The following is a 19,103-nucleotide window of genomic DNA, read 5'->3' on the forward strand; positions in this document are numbered from 1 at the left end:
CAGCTTGGAACTGAAGATACAGGGCGTAGAGCTTGGCTCTTTCTAAGATGCTGACCCCTCCCTGGGGGAGGTTGATCCCAGTACTGGGGTTGGCTTCCCCCTTGTGTTCTCAGGGGCACTGGTCTTCTGTGCCAAAGCCTGCAGAGAATCCCCCAAGCTGGGTCTTGCTCTGTCTTGCAAGTGGTCACCTACACGCTGGCCTGGGCTGAACTAGCTTAGAAATCCTGGGTCAGGGCTCTATGCTGGGAAGGGAGGGAGGAGGGCAATCTTTCATGGTACAGTATCTTGTCTGGTTTGGGGGCTTGCTTAAAGGAGCAAATTTGGGGTGGGGATTGGGCAGTGGTGGTTCTATGTGCAGCAGACAGTGCCCCAGGGAATATGCCAGGGCCGCAGGCTCCTGGGAAGGTCAGGATTCCAGCTGGTGCTCCCTCAGTCCAGTTATTGGCTGAGATGAGAAACGAGACGACAGAGAAAGGAGAGGTCTGCTTTATGGGATGACAAAACTTTAAGTGACGATGATTGTGGTTTCCTAGCGGCCACCATGTTTTCTTTTTCTTGACATTTCATCTGCAGGTTTGGTGGCAAACTACAAGCTTGCAGTAGTGTTCCCGTTAAGATTCCTGATGGGCTCAGGGTATCACTTTGCACCTCCTTTCCCAAGTGGGAAGTGGGAATACCATCTCCAAGTAAGATGTAGGTGCTGAGCACAGTGCCTACCTATGGTAAATATTGAATACATTTAGCTAGAATTGGTATAACTAAAGATCTTTTTAGAAAAAAATGATCACCTGTGTTGGCTAAAGTCTGTTCAAATGAAGGATTTACTGACCCACTTTTAATTTCTATGAATACATCTTTGTTTAGAGAGGAGCAAACAGAGGATTGAGTCCTGGGTCTGCCAGCATCTCACCTAAGCGTCTTGGGCAAGTTACTCCTCTGAGCCTCAGTTTTCCCCTCTGTGAAATGGATTTATATCGTATGACCCAGAGATTGCTAATCTCTCTTCTCCAGCCAGGTTTAGAGTTGGGGTGAACTTGTTCATCAGGTTGAGTTGCTCCCCCAGGAGTCTGGTTTAGGGGAGCCAGCTTTTGCAGTCCTTGAGGTTATCAGCTCTTAAAGGGACTGGGCTGGCCAGGATCAATAAGTCTTAAAGATTTGATGAGCCTGCTAAAGCCCCAATAATAGCCAATGTCCTTGGAAACTGGTAATCCCAACTTGAGGTGGAAGACAGGATTCAAAGAGTCTTGCCTAGAGGTAGGGGGCATAGTGCCCCAGTCATCTCTGGGCCAGCCTCCCAGCTCTAGGAGAAATGGGACCTGTTCAGAGTGCCCCTCCTGGCTAGTGAAGGGCTCCCCAGGCCATTCCAGTCTAGCAGGGAAAACTGGCTTGGCTTGGGAGTGCAGGAGGATGAGCATTAGGAGCTGAGCATCTTGGGATGGGGAAGGACCCCACACTGTGGGAGATGGAGGGGAAGGGGATACTCTGGCTAAGAGCTTCCAGGGGAAAGCCAGCCTGAGTCATAGCCCTCACGTCACAAATTAGAGGGACCTCATCATCCAAACTAGAAACTGACAGAAGTCTCAAAACTGTCTGTCTCCTCAAAACTTCTTAGTATTTGGAAGGGGGCCTTGAGATTGGTCTCAATGCAATCATGCTACCTCTGTCTAGCATAATATCAAGAAAACCTTCTAACTGGGTTAGAATTATCACATGCCTACTTTACTACCATAATGCAGGGGTCCAAACAAGTGTTTGCAGAATCCCCGACCCTGTGGCTCTTGTTCTCAAGTTTGGGCCCCTAGAGGGTGAATATACTACCATGCTTCTGAGGTGGAGACAGTCCCCATAGGAACCAAACTGTTATATAATAAAATCCATTCTTTATTTATCCTGTGTCTGCAGGTGTTCAGCCAGTACATGGTAGAATTTCCAGGGAATGAGAAGGGAGACGTGGAGAGTTTGTAGAACCTGAGTGGGGCATGTTGTACAATTCGAGGCCAAGATGGATTTCTTGAGGAAGTGCCTTTGTGTGAGCACCACACAGCTGGACAACTTGGCCTCCTACATACCTGGTCAATTTTCTGTTTCTGCCCATTGGCCCCTCATCCTGGAAGTCACCTTGCCAGTCCATGTGGCTCCCTACTGTTTCTCCAAACCAGCTTTTCCTCTCCCCTAGGCTGCCCCTGCCCAGCCGAGTCAGTCCCATCAGCCACTGCAAGGGCTGCCTCACTGCTCTCCAAGCCTGCACTGGCCCCTCTCCACGGCCTCCTCCCCCATCTTTCCAAGGTAAAATTTGCCAGTGACTTCTATGCCAGGCAGCACGGGGACACACACACACACGGACACACAGACACATACACACGGATGGACACGGACACACACACGCACAATACTTTTTCTTCTTGCTTTGGCTGGCTAACTAGCATTCAGTGCCTGAGAGCCTCACTTCCTTCTCCTTTGGTAACCCTCACTCAGCCTTTAGAGCTGTCTCCTCTTCCTGTCAGCCATCCTCTGGCTCTTCCTCCCAGGCTAGATCACAGCCCAGGACGTGCCTGTGCATACATGGCACTTGGGGTCCTTGCCACATCTTTTAATAATCTGTTTAACTGTCTGCCTCTCCTCTGAGTGGGGAGTTCTAGGAAAGCATCTCTGAATCTCTCATGCCCAGCACCTGATCCTGATCAAGGTAGAGGCCTTGGGGCCAGGCCAACGACAGGGCTAAGGGGTGCTCCTGGGTGCCCAGGAGTGGACGCTGGTAGGAGGCTCTGCCAGGTGCTCCCAGATCAAACTTCCATGGAATCTTGGTCTGGGAACTCTCAGCTGTCTCCCCCAAATCTTGGGTGTGCCATGTGGAGCCCAGTCTGTCTGAAACTTGGTGGGGGGTGGGGCGGTGGGGAATGGTGGCTACCCTTCAGGCTTGCCACCTCCTCCCAGGCTGGAGCCCAAATAGCTTACCTCTACATCTGGTGGTGCTGCCTGGCCAGAAACATTCACCTAGTGGTGTAGACAGCCCCACTCTCCACTGGCTCAGAGAAAGGAACTCTCAACCCCAGCTCTCGTGTCAAAGGCTCTGTGCAGGGTTGGAGTCTGAACAGGCCAGCCCCTTGGAAATCTCCTCACCTCCAGGCGCTGAGGTGAGGGATGTGCTGGTTTCTGGCCATGAATTGGGCTTCAGAGTCCGAGCATCCTGCCTGTCTCGCTGCTGAACCCCGAGTTGTGGAGCAGGGGATGGGCACCTGCCAAGGTCCCTGGGGCCATCTAGGGTCCAGCCCATGGCCATAGCTCTGCTCCAGAAGTTTGGCCACGGCGGGTCCCCTTGCATCCCGGTGCCTGGCTCAGCATCCCTCCCCATCTTTCCACTGGCTATCTTTGGCCTGGCTCCTTGAGGGTCTCTCTGCCCAGGGCAGGGGTCATGGCATGAGGCACTCAGTGGCTGAGGTCGGTGGGCACCGGGGGTTCCGGGAACCCCTGAGGTCTGTGCAAGTCCTGCACTTCTTCATCTTCACGTCTGGTGAACAGGGGGAACGAGGCCCCAGGCCGCCAAGTCTCTGCCCACCGCAGCCCTGGTGGTTCCCCCCTCCATCCTGGCCTCTGAACATCCCCCAGGCTGGGAGTGAGGAGCACCTGGCACCCTCTCCAAGCTTCGAGTGGAAGAGCAGCACGGGGCAAGGCTGAGATCCCAGTCACCTGGTCAAGAGGAGGGGGGAGGGGAGGGAGGCAGGCAGGGAGGGGAGAGGGTGCGGAGTTGAGGGTGGGAGGGGAGGGGGAGGGGGCGTCCTCTGCAGTTTGCTCCTCGCAGCGTCCCAGACACACTGTGAGCCACAAGCCGCTGTGTGGGCCCGGCTGCCACAGCCACCACCAGATTCAGAGCAGGGGCCTGATGGCACTGGGCTGGGCTGGAGCAGGCAGGCCGGGGAAGATGCACTGGGCTCAGCTCAATGGGACTGCACCTGGACTGGCACCTCCCCACTCTGCGCTGCCCTAGGCCTTGCCCTGCCCTGGGCAAATGAGCCGCATGCCCAGGGGACATGGAAACATTGACACTGTGACTTCTCCCCTGGATATGCCAATGCGTGTAGGTGCAGGTCGACTCCATCTTCCACCTCAGTAGGTGCGGTGGGCAGCGGGACCGAGGCTGAGCAGGGGGGCCTCAGCGGTGTTGGGGGCACATAGCGTGCAAACTTGGCTGTTCCCTGATCTGAGGGGCTTGGGGGTGGTGCTCCCTAGAAGATCCAGGCTGCACTGCCTGCGGGGGAGATGTGCATGGGCAGCTCCTTGCTCCTGAGGGCTCTCACTGTTCCCCAACTTTCCAATACCCCTGTGGGACCTTTTGGCCTCTGAGGACACTTAAGGCCTAAGCTCCAGCCTAGAGGCACATCTAGACCCTGGCTGGGCCTCAGGCAGGGTAGCGCTAGCCTTTACTCTCAGCTCAGAGCAGTGGGGGTCCGGGGTCAGACAGGGCCCTGGTCTCACCAGGTTGGCAGGGCAGGATCAAAGAGGCCCAACCTGAACTGTGGGTGAACGTGGGTGGGTGGGTGTTGTCAGCGTGTGTGGCTGTGTATGGGCCTGGCACCATGTTGATGTCACTGTAAGAGAGCACTGGGGTGTGTGGGGCCATCCTAGCTCGTGTTGGTGTGTGCATGACTGTCTCTCAGCATGTTAGAGTGGACACAGTGTCTGCCTGTTTCCCTGGTGTGTGTCTGTGTGTCTCTCAGTGTATGTGTGGGAATGTGTATGTATTTGATTGTGGCAATGGCAGCCCAATCCTGGACAGTCCCAGAGTTTCTCAAGGCCCAGGTGTTGGGGGCTGGCAGGTGGTCTGGGGAACGAGAGCCAGGGGAGAAGCCTGGGCAGTGGTGTGTTGGGGGAATGTTTGTGTGTAAGATGAGCAGGATGTGACCAATGGAGGGAGAACCAGGAGAGGAAAGATGAGACAGAGGAGAGGAGGAGGGGGCCTGTCGATGGGGAGTGTGTGGGAGCTGGTAGCAGCATAGGGAAATCCCAGAAAGTTGGGCAAGTTTAGGGGACTGATGGGTTGCTTTTGGGGAGCTCCTCAGCAGTAGCCTTTATAGAAGTTGGGAAAGACCAGAGAGCTGGGAGAAACTGGGGGTTGGGAGGTGTGAGAAGGCAGGAATGATGGGCCAGGCCAGACAGGGGTGTGAGGGGTGGTGAGGGACTAGGCCTGGGCTTGGTGAGCTGCAATCCCCAGGCAGAGACCCGGGCCAAGCCTGCTTCCCAGTGGTGGGTGGTGGTGTCCGTGGGGCTTGGGTCTTGAGGTCAGTGTTGCAGCTCTGGGTATAGCGTGGAAGGGGACCTCCCTCCTCCTGCCCAGCCCCCAGCCTGGGGATCATTGGGGCCAACCCTGGGACTGTGATGACCCCCAGATCCTGGAGAGGAGGAAGGACTCCAGAGCTGTCCAGGCTGCAGAGCCCGGCTCTGGCGAGTCTGACTGTTCTCAGGTGTAAGTGCAGAGTTGGGCAAGGCAAGGATGCAAAGGTCCAGCTGGAGGCCACCCTGGAGGAGCTGTTCATGGTTTAAGAATGGCCCCTTCTTGGCTCAGCCTTCCTGTGTCAGGAGGCTAGGAGTCTAGGAAATTTCTCCAATCCCCTCTTCCAGAGACCCCCAGTGTACTTGGAGGAAGAAAAAGCGGGGAGGGATGGAGAACAGGAGGCAGAGCCCAGGCAGCCAGGCTGGGACTGAGCTGCCTGTCATCAGTCACCAAAAGCCCCTGCATAAAGAAGCCCCTGGCACAGGAAAGCCACCGCGGACCTGCTTGCTCTGCTCTAGGCCAGCAGGGCAGAAGGAAGTCATTGATCCGTTTTTGGGATAGGGGCCAGGGCCATTGGCCTGCGGGGAAATTTTCTGGCTCCTGGGATGACATTCCTGTGACCATGTCAGGGCCTTTAGGTGCTGCCTGAGGTCATGCCGGCTTGGCTGAGTCCATTCTGTGGGGCATGGTTCATACATGAGGTGGCTTGGTTGTCAGAGATTTGTGTGACCTGGTGGCAGCATGTGCCATGTGCATGTGTAACTCACGTCAAGTGTGTTGGCCTATGGGGGCGGGTGTACTTCTGTGCTGGTGGACCAAGGAGAGCCTTAATCTCTCCTACCCGGCTGGAACTCCAGCCCAGAACTCCCACCACCTGGCAACCTGCAGTCCTGCGAGCACCTAAAGGCCAAGGGTGGAGGTGGGGTGGGGAAGGAGAGCCCCTCTCTAGGCCTGGTCGTGACCCCTCCTCTCCTCCAGGTGCCATGTTCCAGGAGAATGTGGCCAAGGACGACAGGGCATTTCCAGCTGGCCGCAGCAGACCTGAGCCTCAGCGATGACATCCTGCAGAGCTAGAAGATCACCTGCTCCGTCAAGGTCATCGAGGTCAACAACCCTTTTCAGGCCCTGCAGGAAGGTGAGTGGCCGGCCCCTGTGCCCAGGGCTAACAGGGGTGGGGCCTGCCAGGCGGCACAGCACTGGAGACCAGCGGGGTTGTTACCAGATGGGCTGCGCAGGGCCCCCAGTGCCCCTGGGCAGTCGCTGTGCTACACAAGGTGCGCACTCCCTCCCTGGCCCACCAAAGCCATGGCACAGGGAGTGCTCTGCCCTGCGGGACTGGAGTGGAGAGCTTGTGAGCAGGTGAGCTCAGCTCCTTTTGGACCATGTCACAGGCATGCGAGGCTCGTTTCCAGCTCCGTGGGCCAGTGTGTGTGCCCAGCACTGGTGGCACAGGTGTGTGTGGCTCAGGGCCCTCTTTTTGTTGTGTTTGTGGGTGGGTGTGTCTGTGCACCGGGTGTCTGGGGTGGTGCCCCTCCCCTGACCTGGGTGGGCTGGTGTCTTCTTCGCTGCCTATGGAGGAGCCTCTGGCACCCAAGCCCGTGGTCTCCCCTCTCAGGAGCACAAGCCTGGAGGCACAGCATTTCACGGCCCCTCTGTGCTTTGGCCTGCCTTTCTCGGCTGCCCTTCTCTGGTTTTGGAGGAACCAAGCTCTCTTGCCTTCCCTGCCTGGGCCAGAGGTGGGCGCTGTTGGACCAGGGAAGGAATGGAGTTGGGCCAGGCCAGGCTTGGGGGTGGGGGGTGGGAAGAAGAGCAGGGAAGCAGGTTGATGTTGATCACGTGACTCACAGGGAGGCTGCCTGCAGCCACCTGTGTGGGCGGGGCTCTGGGAACCCGTGGCCGCCGCTGCACTGAACTGCAGTCTTGCTGCAGCCTTACGCTTCTGAGTGTGCGTCGCGGACAAAACCCAGCCAGCCTGGCCGGGTCCCTGAACAGCTGGCTGTAGAGCCAATAACTTGCTCTATTTGGTGGGCAGGGGTCTGGCAGAGCCAGTTTCAAATCCCAGCTCTGACTGATTTGCTGTGTGATCTTAAAAGGTCACTCACCCTGTCCAAGCCTTAGTTTCAGTGTCTGTGAAATGGGGCTACCTCAGCGTTGTGGTGGTGGGTCTAGAGAGGTAATGCACACACAGCAGGAAGGAGGCTGTTGGCAAGCAGCCATCCCTGGGGAGCCCAACAGCGGTGTGCTGATCCCCGTGCTGTAGTTAAGGGTTTGGGCGGTGGCACATTGTACCCTAAGTGGGCCTTGTTTCTCTTTATGTCCTGGGTACCATTTGCTCTGTTCTCCTGTTCCCTGGACAATACATGACACCCCTTGGTCTCTGGGCCCTGCCTGGTTCTACCAACCCCCAGGTCAGGGCAGAGACATGGACCCTGCTGGCTAGACACCATCCTCCCCGGGCCCTTGGCTTCAGCTCTTGGCTCAGTCTGTCCGTGTGCCGGCCCTGATGTGGCCTGAGCCCCTGCAGGCTCGGCCCGGGCCTGGCCTGGCAGGTGGTCTCTGTGCTCTCTTTTCCGTACGCAGCCCTCCTGCTCGGTGCAAAGGCAGAGGCATTAGGCCTTGCCTTAGCTCTGCTCCTGGCCTGGGGTTGGGGGCTTTTTTCCATCCTTTAGTCTGAGTACCCAGAGGCCTAGGAGGAAGGGCGGGGCCACACTGTGGGCCCTCGTCTGGGTTCTGGGCCCGAAGATCTGAGACCTGAACTTCGCACTGGGCTGGGCTCCTGGGGCGTGTCACAGTGGTGCCCATCTTGGGAGGCCAGTGCCAGGAGCTGAGGGGCCCTGACTTGGTTCCGCCCCAGGGTCCTGGCTGCCTTCCCTGTCATGGCTGCAGACATCAGGTGCTGCTCCCCCTCAGTCCTGGGTGGTTCCAGGGCACCTGCCCTCACTGGTCTCTTCCTCCCTCCCTCCCAGGCTTTTACTGAGGGGGTTGGCCTCCCACTGCCTCAGGGCCCACACATGTGGGATGAGATCCCTGCAGCTCCAAGGGCCCTTACACTGGGGTACAGTGCCCTGAGGCTCTCTCCACCCCACAGCCCTTTAGATGTTTAAAGACAGCCACTGTGCCCTCAGAGTTTTTCAGGCTTCACATCCTGCAGCCTGAATAGTTCTCTTTCAGTTCTCTTTTGGAATTGTTCATTTTGTCCTTGCCCCTCTGAACACACAGCATCCCTGATATCTCTTGGTAGGGGACTTAATTTGCTGACCTCAGCTTTCCTGCCTCTAAGATGGGGACAGTGGTCCCTCCCTTAACAGGTTGTTTCCAGGACCAAATGAGGTAAGGACAGTGGAGAACTTAGCTGGTGCCTGGCACTAATCAGTAAAAGCCCCTGGATGGATAACAGGGCAGATGGACACGTGGGACCTCTGTTCTCTGAGACCCCCTCAAGCTCAGGGCCCCACGGCATGTGGGGCTTGTTGCATTTATAGCTGCCCCGTCCTGCCACCTCATGCCGGCCTTTCCCTCCTGGTCAGCTTCTGGATTTGAAGGCCTCTCCTGGCAAGAAATGATAGGAGCTGATGGCACAGCCTCTCCCGGGCAGGGGCCACTTCCACGGGGGATGCTGAGGCCCAGCACAAAGGCTACAGTCACACCGAGGGGGTTTCCCATGCTCACCGTCTGGAACGGGGAATAATTTTGGGGGACCCACTTCTGGAAGGTGTTTCCCATCCTGAGCTGTTCTGTCAGGGGCTCAGGGCCACTGGTCTGTCCATCCCCTCTGAGATGTGCCTGTGGGGCTGGGAGTGGGTGGTGATGGAAGGGAGGTTACCCAGGGGAAGCAGATGCTCACCCTGGGCTCCGGGTGCTGGCCTTGGGGGCTGTGTGGGCTGATTGCTGTCTGGGTTTTGGGTGTGAGCAAGGAACTGGGTTTCTGGTCTGTATGTAGTAGTTTGTGTCTGCTCATCCCACACTCCCAATTTATCCCTTCCCTCTGCTTTCCCCCTGGTAACCATAAGTTTGTTTTCTGTGTCTGTGAGTCTCTGTCTGTTTTGTAAAAAAGTTTACTTGCATCTGGCTTTCTGTTCTTGTCCCCACCTGGGAATCCTCTGGCGGGCTTGGGAGACCCCCTCCCTGGCCTCAGTTTCCACATGTGTGAAATGGGGATGATGACTTGGGGAAGGGAAGCGGGGGGAGGAGAGAGGAGCAACTGGAGGTGTGGGGCCTGCGAGCCTGGCTGCTCGAGCTGCCGACAGCATTACCCCCGCACCCCTGCAGGAGGTGGTGAGTGGTGCCCATTTGCAAGGAAGTAGCTACCAACCCTCCCGTGTTGGCCTCTGAGGAAGCAGGAATTAGAACCCTCCTGGTGAGCCAGGGCTGAAGGGGCTTTGAAGCTCTGTGTTATTATTGATGGAGTCCTCATTTGGAGCATCCTGGGGAGCACAGCTTGGGGGTCCAGCTGTGTCAGGCTGCTTAGCTCCTGGAACTTCATTAAAGGGAGGACTGTGGGTCTGTTATGAGTATCAGCTCCCACTGAGCAGTGCTGGTGAGTGCTCCAGGGGAGCTTCTAGATGGCGGGTGCAGCTAGCTGGACAGGGACTGCATGCCAGCTCTGCTCCAGCCTTGCCTCTGGGGCATTCTTTAGGAAGCCCTCCCTGGCTGCTCTGTTCCCTGAGGGAGCTGGGGCCTTCACTCTGTGGCCATGCCATCCTGCCCATCTCCCCACATGTCTTAGGGGTCACCTGTGGGGTCTGGGAGCGCAGGCACCATTTGTTCTGCCTCTCACGACTCCCAGCAATACAGGAGCACAGCAAGTGTTTGTTGAGTGGCCGTGTGACTGTAACCTGTGGCATGTACACGCGTGGGCCTGCAAACACACAGGAGTGTCGCCTGTGTGCCCTAGTGAGCTCCCAGGCATAACACCTGCAGATGGGCTGAGACCCTGGTGGTGGGAGGGTCCAAGGATCGTCTGCTTAGAGAGCCCTTTCCTGTCAGGACCCCACTTCTGTGACAAGGAGGCTGAGCTACATGCCCTGGGTGATGTGGAGTTTCTGCCTCACATGTCTGAGAGGAAGCTGTTGCCCCCATGTGTGCTTGCGGGACTGCTAAGTTAGACCACCTGAGAATACCGCCACCCAGCCTCACATCAGGGAATCCTGCCGAGGGTCTGAAGTCACTCTCCGTGTTAGTTATGTTAGTCTTGTGGGTGTCAGGAACACCTGTACCGGCCTAAGCAAATAGGGATATTTATCAGGCCATATAATGGAAAAGGCCTCAGGCTGTGTAACTTCAGGCGTGGCTGGATCCAGGGGCCCAAATGGTATCCTTGGGACATTGCCTCCTTTTCCTCACCCTGTCCCTGCCTACCTGGGGTGGGCCTCCCTCCCAGCCAGCCTTACCCATTCAGAGCCCCCAGGCTGTTGCAGGCTCATGTCTAATCAGCCCAGCCCCCTGGGCCTGCCCCACAGGAAGAGGGAGACTGTTTAACAAGAGCCTCCCAAGTGTCCCAGGATTGCTGCTCATGGGCCCAGCATGGAGACAGTCTACTCCCAGACCAGTCCTGGTGCCAGGGGAGTGGGATGCCAGTCCCTGAGCTGAGAGTGAAAGGGGCAGAATGGATGTGGGCGGTGTCATCTGAAGAAGAGAAAGGAGGCTGGGTCCACCCAACATGAGCTTGCCCTCCGCCTCCTCTTTGCTGCCCCCTGGAGGTGAGAGCAGCCGCGCTGCATGGGGCTTCTCTGCCCACCGGGTGCTCTGGGGGTCGGGATTGGACTGGAGGCTGTGCGGCCACACTGGTGATGAAACCTTTCTGCACAGTGGATTCCAGACCTCAGACTTCGAGGACTTGAAAGCTCTCTGGAGGCAGGCAGCATTAGGAGGGAAAGAGGCAGGCTTTGAGCTCTGTTCTGTGCTCATGGGGGCAGGTAGGAGACCAGATGGGGGCTGGGCAGTGCGGGAAGGCTTTTGGGGGGAGAGACACTTGCACTGGCCCAAAGGTCATGAGGCTTTGAGTATAAGATATGAGTGTTTCAGGCTCATAGGAAAGATTGAGCTGAGCTGGGCAGTGAGGGAAGGGTGGGGACCAGCCTGGTGGGGCAGGGGCTGGGAGGGGTAAAGAAGGGAGAGGATGCTGGGTCTGAGCCCCTCCCCCCAGGTGTCCTGAGGGTCCCTGTGGATGTGATGTGACCGGGACCTCTCTTCACACCCTTAAGTCCTGAAGGGAGGACGACCTGATGGCCAGGAGTTGGAGCACACTGCTCTGTGGCCTCCTCCAGGTCCTGGGGTGTCTGTGTCCTTCCCCTCAATGTGTGTGATGTCACCATCTTATTCCCAGGAGCGGGGTGGGTGGTGGGTCTTGGCCTTACACACTGTGCCCCCACTTTATATGTAGCCACAACCCATAACCTTGGCTCCAGACTCAGCCTTTCCCACCTGGGAAGATCTTTCCTATCCCCACACCCTGTTGTGGGCAGGGCTGTCTGCTGCCTTAGGGATGGCTCATTTGTGGTCACCCCTGAGAGCTCACCCAGGTTCCAAAGGAGGGTGAGAAATCCCAGGTTGGCAGCGAGAGACCTGGCTTTGCCCCATACCCCAGGCCAGCTCTGCTCCTCCTTCTGTCTGGTGGGGACTCTGCCCCAGGCTACTGTGGACCCTGGGGGGCTGGACTGACCATGGCAGAATTAGGAGGGCAGGAGGGAGCTGCCTTATTGACAAGGGCTCCCACATCCTCCTGGGCAGGTTCTGTCCTGCTCTGAATAATTGAATAGAAATCCTCCACACATGAGACAGAGCTCTCTCGGGCTCTGCCTAATCTCGTCAAGAAGTCTCCTGACAGTCTCATTAGGTGGCTGGATGCTCAGAGAGGTTTATCTCTGCCACAGGGTGGTTAGGCCCCAAGTGTGTGGACCTGGGATCAGGCCCCTACCCCACTGCCCTCCAAACTCAGGCTTAGGCAGAAGTGGTGCTTCACAGCTCTGCCAGCCACCAGCAGTTCTTACTCAATCAGTTATGGTTTGCTGGGCTTAATTACTTTAAAATTATTAATTTCAGCTGGAGAAAGCAGGCAGTGGAGGTGGAGGAAGCAATGGGGCCCTCCTTAGGGCCGTGAGGCTGGTCAGGGCTGATGGGATGGTTTCCAGCTGGGCCAAGACCACTCTCTGGGAGAGCTCTGGCAGGCTGCCCATCCTGCCTGCCGGGTGTGGCAGGGACAGACAAGTGGGCTAAGAGTATGATCTGTGCCACAGGAGAATGTAGCCAGCCCAGGGGCCCTGGGAGCACAGATTGGGTGCCTAATCTTGTTTGGGAGCAACCATGGGAGGCATCCTGGAAGAAGTGACTCCTGAGCTGGGTCTTGAGGTGGGTATTCAGAGGCTTGATCAGACTAAAGATCAAGATGTTTGATGAGACCATAGGTATTGGTGTGCTGTTTCATGAAATGACACAAAGTCAAGCTGTCTGTCTATTTTTGAGGTGTTAGCAGCAATGATGTTCAGTGCTTATTACATTGGTTAATCCATTTGGGGGTGAGGAATGATGATATTCTAATTACATCATTTCTTTTTTATTTATCAGCTGGTTTAATTTTGTAAAGGGACACTTCCCTTCATCTACAGCCACCCATTGAAGCAGTTCATAGAGGAAAGGCAGGTTAGATGCTTCTTTCTTTTCATTTATTAATCCCATTATTAAGACAATGAATTACTACCCTGACATCCAGCAAAGATGACAAATTAATTTTAAAAACCAAGATGAAGTCAAGGATTAAAACCTATTTGATGGATTATAATGCACTACAGTTATTGTATTTGCTGATGTTCAAACTGTCTCATCTTGTCACCAGTTGGAACCACTTCAGGTTAACTCTTGAGTCCTTTTGATGTGACCCTAGAAGTCTGAAAGTTTCCTTGATATCTGGTTTGCCAAGATGTTTCAAGCTCTTCTTGTATGTTTCCTGCCCAGGACTAGAATCAGTCATTTCTACAAGCAACCTTAGTTTCTTTTAGTGGGAAATAATATTGAATACTAAATATTTGATATTGGTATCCCCCCTGCTTCTGGCTTGATGATTGTTTCTAGGTCTTTTCAGTGCGAAGTGCTAGATAGTACATATATGGAAAAATTCTCTGGTTGTTTATACAGATACATCCAATTCAGATTGAGAACTGTTAAGATTTTTACTTAACCTCTTCTGTGACATCTGTTTCTGCTTTCTTCCTCACTGGCAAATCTGATTCTCAAAGGCACAGGTAATAATTGAATTAGAATATCCAGCTAGTCATTTGTTTCACCTCAATTGATGCACACCCAAGTTCAGATGAAAAATATCCGTAATACCATGTAAGACCTCACTGAGAGAAACTGAAGACAACAGGAATAAATGGGATGACATTCCATCCAATGGATTTGAAGAGTTAATATTGTTAAAAAATACCCAAAACGACCTACAGACTTAAGGCAATCTTTAATATAATCCAATGGCATTCTTCACAGAAATAGAACAAACCATCCTAAAAAATGTATGGAAACACAAAATACACTCGATAGCCAAAGCAATCCTGAGAAAAAGAACAAAGCTGAAGGCATCACATTCCCTCATTTCAAATGATATTACAAAGCTATAGTGATCAAAACAGTATGGCATTGCTATAAACACAAACCAACAGATGAATGGAACTGAATACAGAGCTCAGGAATAAACCTATGCATATATCATCAGTTACTTCAGTCAATTTACAACAGATGGTTAAGAATATACAATAGGGAACAGATACTCTTCAGTAAATGCTTATGAGAATGCTGGACAGCCACAAGCAAAAGAAAGAAACCGAGCCACCATCTCAAACCATCCACAAAAATTAACTTAAAATAGATTCAAGCCTTGAATGTAAGATCTGAAACTGTAAACCTTCTAGGAAAAAAAAAAAATGGCAGTCAGCTTCTTCATGTCAGCCTCAGTGATAATCTGCCTCCAAACCAAAGGAAACAAAAGCAAAAATAAACAAGTGGGACTACATGAAACTCAAAAGCTTCTGCACAACAAAGGAAACCAACAAATAAAAAGCTCCCTGTGAATGGGAGAAAGTGTTTGAAAATCATAATTGACGTGTGGATAATATCCAAAACATGTGAGAAATCATATAAATAAATAGGAAACAAAAAATAAACAAGCTCTATGATTATAAAATGCATAGAAGATCTAAATAAATACTTTTTAAGAAAGATATACAGGTGGCCAGTAGGTACAAGAACAAAAGCTCAATGTCACTAATCATCAAGGAAATGCTAATGAAAACCACAATGAGACATCACCTCACAGTGAATACAATGGCTATTATATATATTTTAAAAAAGCCCAAGACCTAACAAATATTGGAGAGGATGTTGAGAATAGGGAACCCTTGGGCACTATTGATGGGAGTGTAAGTTGGTGCAGTCACTATGGAATACAGAATGGAGTTTTCTTAAAAAATTAAAAATAGTACGACCAACAAACCTGCTATCCACTTCTGATATTTATCCAAAGAAAAGGAAAACACTAACTTTTTTCTTAAAAATTGAAGTACAGTCAGTTATAATGTGTCAATTGCTGGTGTACCATTCAATGTCACAGTCATGCATGTAAGGAAAATACTAACTTGAAAATATATATGTACCCCTATGCTCACTGTAGAATTATTTATAATAACCAAGATATAGAAACTACACAAGTGTATGATGACAGATGAGTGGATAAAGAAATGGTGATACAGGTGTACAATGGAATATTATTCAGCCAAATAAAAGAATAAAATCTTGCAATGTGATAATATGGAAGGACTCCAAGAGCATTATGCTCAATGAAATAACTCAGACAGAGAAAGGCAAATACTGGAGGATTTCACTTATATGTGGAATTAAGAAAGAGATCCAAGCTCATAGATAACAGAGAACAGACTGGTGGTTCCAGAGGCAGGAGGTGGGTGTGGTGAAATGGGTGAAGTTGAAGAGGAACTATCTTCCAGTTTTAATACAAATGACGCATGGAGATGTAAGAAGCAGCATGGTGACCATACTTAGTAATATTATACTGCATATTTGAAACTGGCTAAGAGAGTTGACCTTCAAAATTCTGAGAAAAAAAATTGTTTACACATGTATTGTGATGTTAATCTAGACTTCAAATAGGGAAAAACAAACCTGACTCCATATTGATCTGTTTCTTTGATTTCAACCTTTGTATTCTATTGCTTTTGCTACAAGGTAATCACTAAAAGAATGTTGCCTCTAGCATGAAATGTACAGGAGAGCCTATTCTCAAGGCTCTCTCTCTTAAAGAACACCTTTCTATTCATGTAGAAATAAAAAAGTTGCAAAACAGAGAAAAACATTGGTTTTGTGGAGATTTATAGGAACATTGTGAGCAGATCTAAAGCAGCAATGAAAGGATCAGGTACTTGGAGGTTTGTACCAACCAACAACAACCCCTTCCCTTTTAGTATAAAAGAAACCTGAATTCAAACTTGAGTAAGAAGGTTTTGTGAGACACTAGTCTGCTATTATCTCCGTCGGCTGGCTTTCTGTATAAAGTTGCTATTCCTTGTCCCAGCGACTCCTCTTTCAATGTATTGGCCTCTTAAGTGGCAAACGGTACCAGCTTGGACTCATTAACTGACTTATTGTGATTACTTCACAATGTATACAAGTATGGAATCATTATGTTGCTCATTTGAAACTAACTTAAGTTGTGTGCCAAGTGTACCTCAAAAAACAAACAAACAGAAAGCTATGGTATCCTAGCACAAATATAATATAGAACTAGCTGTGACTGCTGAAAAGTTCAAACTTTTGTTGCATCACATGTCAGGTCTCTCCTCCCGCTTCCCCCCATCTTGTTTGTACCATTTCTACATTCTCAGAACATAAAGCCATTAACAGATAGGCTGGGACCTGGGACCCTTTACCCAAGGGCTTGTGTTGATTTTATGGCAGAAAACCCAGTGACACCATGTCTGCTACAGGGCCAAGTACTGTTTGTCCTCTGTCTAGGATGTATATTTCTATATTCTGTATACTTTTTAGTTTTTAAAATGTAATTTTATAAGGAAGCAAAATAAGGTGGCAACAGTTGATCTTTTTCTCTTTTCTCTAGTCTCCTACAAAATCTGTATATAGTGCCAGACATTGGACCCATCCAGACTGAGAACTACCTGGGCCACCAGGAGTAAAACCTCAGACTGTCACAGTAAGTGAGCTGTAAGTGTCTTTCTGAGATTCCTACTAATGTTTGGGCATCGATATTGCATCTGGCCAAGGCAGGGCCTGGGCTGTGAGGGCAGGTGCGAGAGATGGAGAATCAGATTTATTTGCCAAAAGATATCTATGAGGGACCCTAGGGGAGGAGCAGGGCAGCTCTGTGAACCGGGTCTTACTGGATGTGGAGTCTCCTCTCTCGCACTCCCCCTGAGCCCATCCCGGTCTCTGTTGTTGTCGTGGGGCACCTGCCGTTCCTGCAGGGAGATGGAGCAGGGACTCCATGGACCAGGTCCTGTCCCATCTCCTGTGTGGGGTCCTGCAAACACAGTGCCCAGCAGCCAGGCAGAAACCTCAGAGCCCTGTTAGGCTGTCTTGGCTGGTTCTGGATCTACAAGACATCTCCAGTCCAGACACACACACACACAACCCTATGCACAGATCTCGATCAGAGACTAAAAAGCTGACAACCTGAGAGCCTTGGATTCCCATTGGTACAGATTAGAAGCCCCTCAGGAGTCCTCTCTCCCCCCTGCCAGCCCTGTCCTTGGGTGTGCCATGACAGGACCACCGGGTTACCAAGTGTTCAACAACCTGTTCTTGCCCAGAGGGGACACCTCCCCTCAAGTAACCTTTTCCCCACATGGAGATGAGGGGAAGTGGGCCTGCCCAAGGAGGGCTCCCAGAGCTGACTGGTCCCAGACTGGCCTGCTCCAAGCCACCCTGTTACCGTAGGTGACCTCCTTATAATATACCAGAGGTGTTGGGGCTGAGGGTTCAATAAATGCCTACAGCCTCTCAGAAACCTCTCACTCCAGGATTTCCTGAATGAGAAGCCCCGTGAGGTAGTGAAACACATGGAGAACATGTTTCTCTGTGAACTGTCTCTAGCCAAGTGAGCTGGCTCTGGGGCCGTCATTAGAATGTGGGTGCCTGGTAACCAGGTTCCATTTCTGTTGGGGTCTTTGGTCAAGGAAGTGACATCACTTTCTGGGGTCCACTTCCTTGACCCCCCTCCTCAGACAACACCTCCACACACAGCCCTCTGGGCTGCTGCCTGCTCACCCCCTTCTCCTCACAAACCCACCTCTTCCACAGTTACAGCAGCCCTGCCCTCTTCACGGCTCCCAGGGAGGCTCTGTGTGCAGCTGTGAGGAGAGGACCTGGCTTCGAGACTCAGCAACTCATTCCTACCTATTCCTCATCTTGGATTTATCCTGGTGTTTCTCCAGGATGGTCTCCCCATCTGCACAGTGGGGCTGATTCTAGTCGTACTTCTAGGGACGTCCTCAGGCGCATGCGGGATAAGACCTGAGAAGTGTGGGGGTGGTGTCACCTGTAGGCGATGCCTCCAACCACATGTTTTGTCTTATTACCACCTGCACATCTGTTCCTCTCCTGATCCCGCCCCACAGTCCTTATTTAATGTCACTGTGCACGTGTGTCTGTGTGTGTGTGTTTCTGTGTGTGTGCTTGTGCACATGTACAAGCCAGTGCTCACTCTCTGTGTGGCCAGCAGAAACTCCCCCCACGTGGGAGGGTTGGGCAAGAGCTTCCTGAGGTCTGAGGGTTTCTAATTTCCAAAGCAAACCTGAGGAAAGGGGTCCAAGCCTTGGCCAGCAGGTCAGAGCCCCGTGACCCCAGGCCATGCAGGCAGCAGCGGCTGGAGCTGGGGTCACAGACTCACACAGTCTGGTTCCACTGTCCACACTCAGAAGCACAGTGCTGGGGGCAGGGGGACTGTCCCCTTCATGGGCACACAGCCTGGCAGGGTCATCTTCTCTGGCTGGACACACAGTGGTCCAGGGACAGATGGGCAGTTGAGTGGTTGCTGTCACCAGAGAGATCTGACAGTCTCATTTGGTGCTGCCTCTTATGTTCCTGTCCTCACATGCCTCTCCCCAAGTTCCGACCCCAGTATAAACCATCACCTTCCCCAGGAACAACAGGATTTTTATCCGCTGGAGTAAGAAGACCCTCAGTCTCAGTGGAAATTCCCTGCTAATCAGCTTCTCCCAGTGATTTCATGAGGAAAGTGTATCAGATTTGATCTAATCTCAGAAGTGTCTAAGGTTCAGTTAGCCCCAAACTGCCTTCTGGAAATCTCCTCCCACCCATTCCCCTGTCCATGCTGCAGCTTCATCTCCCCACCTGCTCAAACCAGAACCTGGGGCCCTGTCTGCTCCCTCTTTCTTCCTCACCCTACATGCAGTCAGCTCCTCCCCTGTCCCTGGGTCCCAACTCCAAGTGAGTTCATCACCTCTCTGCATGTCCCTCCCCTCCCTGTCCAGGCCACCACTGACACTGTCCTGGATTCATGCTCTCTGCTTCCCTTTCTCACTCCCTCTGACCCAAGAGAGGGATGTTTAAAAGACAAATCTGTTCCTGTCACTCTAACACACAGGGAACCTCTCAGAGGCACTATGGGGAAAAGCCCCAATCCTCAGCCAGACCTGAAGGCCCTCCTCCTGCCAGCAGCCCACCTGGCCTTGCTCCCCTCAGTCCAGCCACTCTGGCCTCTGTCTGTTCTTCCAAGAACCACCCCCTGCCCCACCTTCAAAAGCCCTAAGCTGGGAGCATATTGAGCACTTTACCTGGATGACTCCTCCTTCAG

The 19,103-nt window shown here is 52.6% G+C and overlaps 1 long non-coding RNA gene across 3 annotated transcripts in view; it reads left to right on the forward strand.

The window, feature by feature from the left end:
- Positions 1-19,103, forward strand: part of LOC105103272 (uncharacterized) — a 62,029-nt gene that overhangs the window by 19,661 nt on the left and 23,265 nt on the right. The window contains exons 2-4 of one of the 3 annotated variants that reach the window (XR_010381843.1): positions 6,248-6,404; positions 12,833-12,907; positions 16,389-16,492. This is a non-coding gene — a long non-coding RNA (uncharacterized LOC105103272). The remainder of the gene's footprint in view (positions 1-6,247; positions 6,405-12,832; positions 12,908-16,388; positions 16,493-19,103) is intronic. The other 2 variants (XR_010381844.1, XR_010381845.1) reach the window with 2 other exon arrangements.

Source organism: Camelus dromedarius, chromosome 8 (genome assembly GCF_036321535.1).
Source record: "Camelus dromedarius isolate mCamDro1 chromosome 8, mCamDro1.pat, whole genome shotgun sequence".
NCBI classification, from domain to species: domain Eukaryota; kingdom Metazoa; phylum Chordata; class Mammalia; order Artiodactyla; family Camelidae; genus Camelus; species Camelus dromedarius.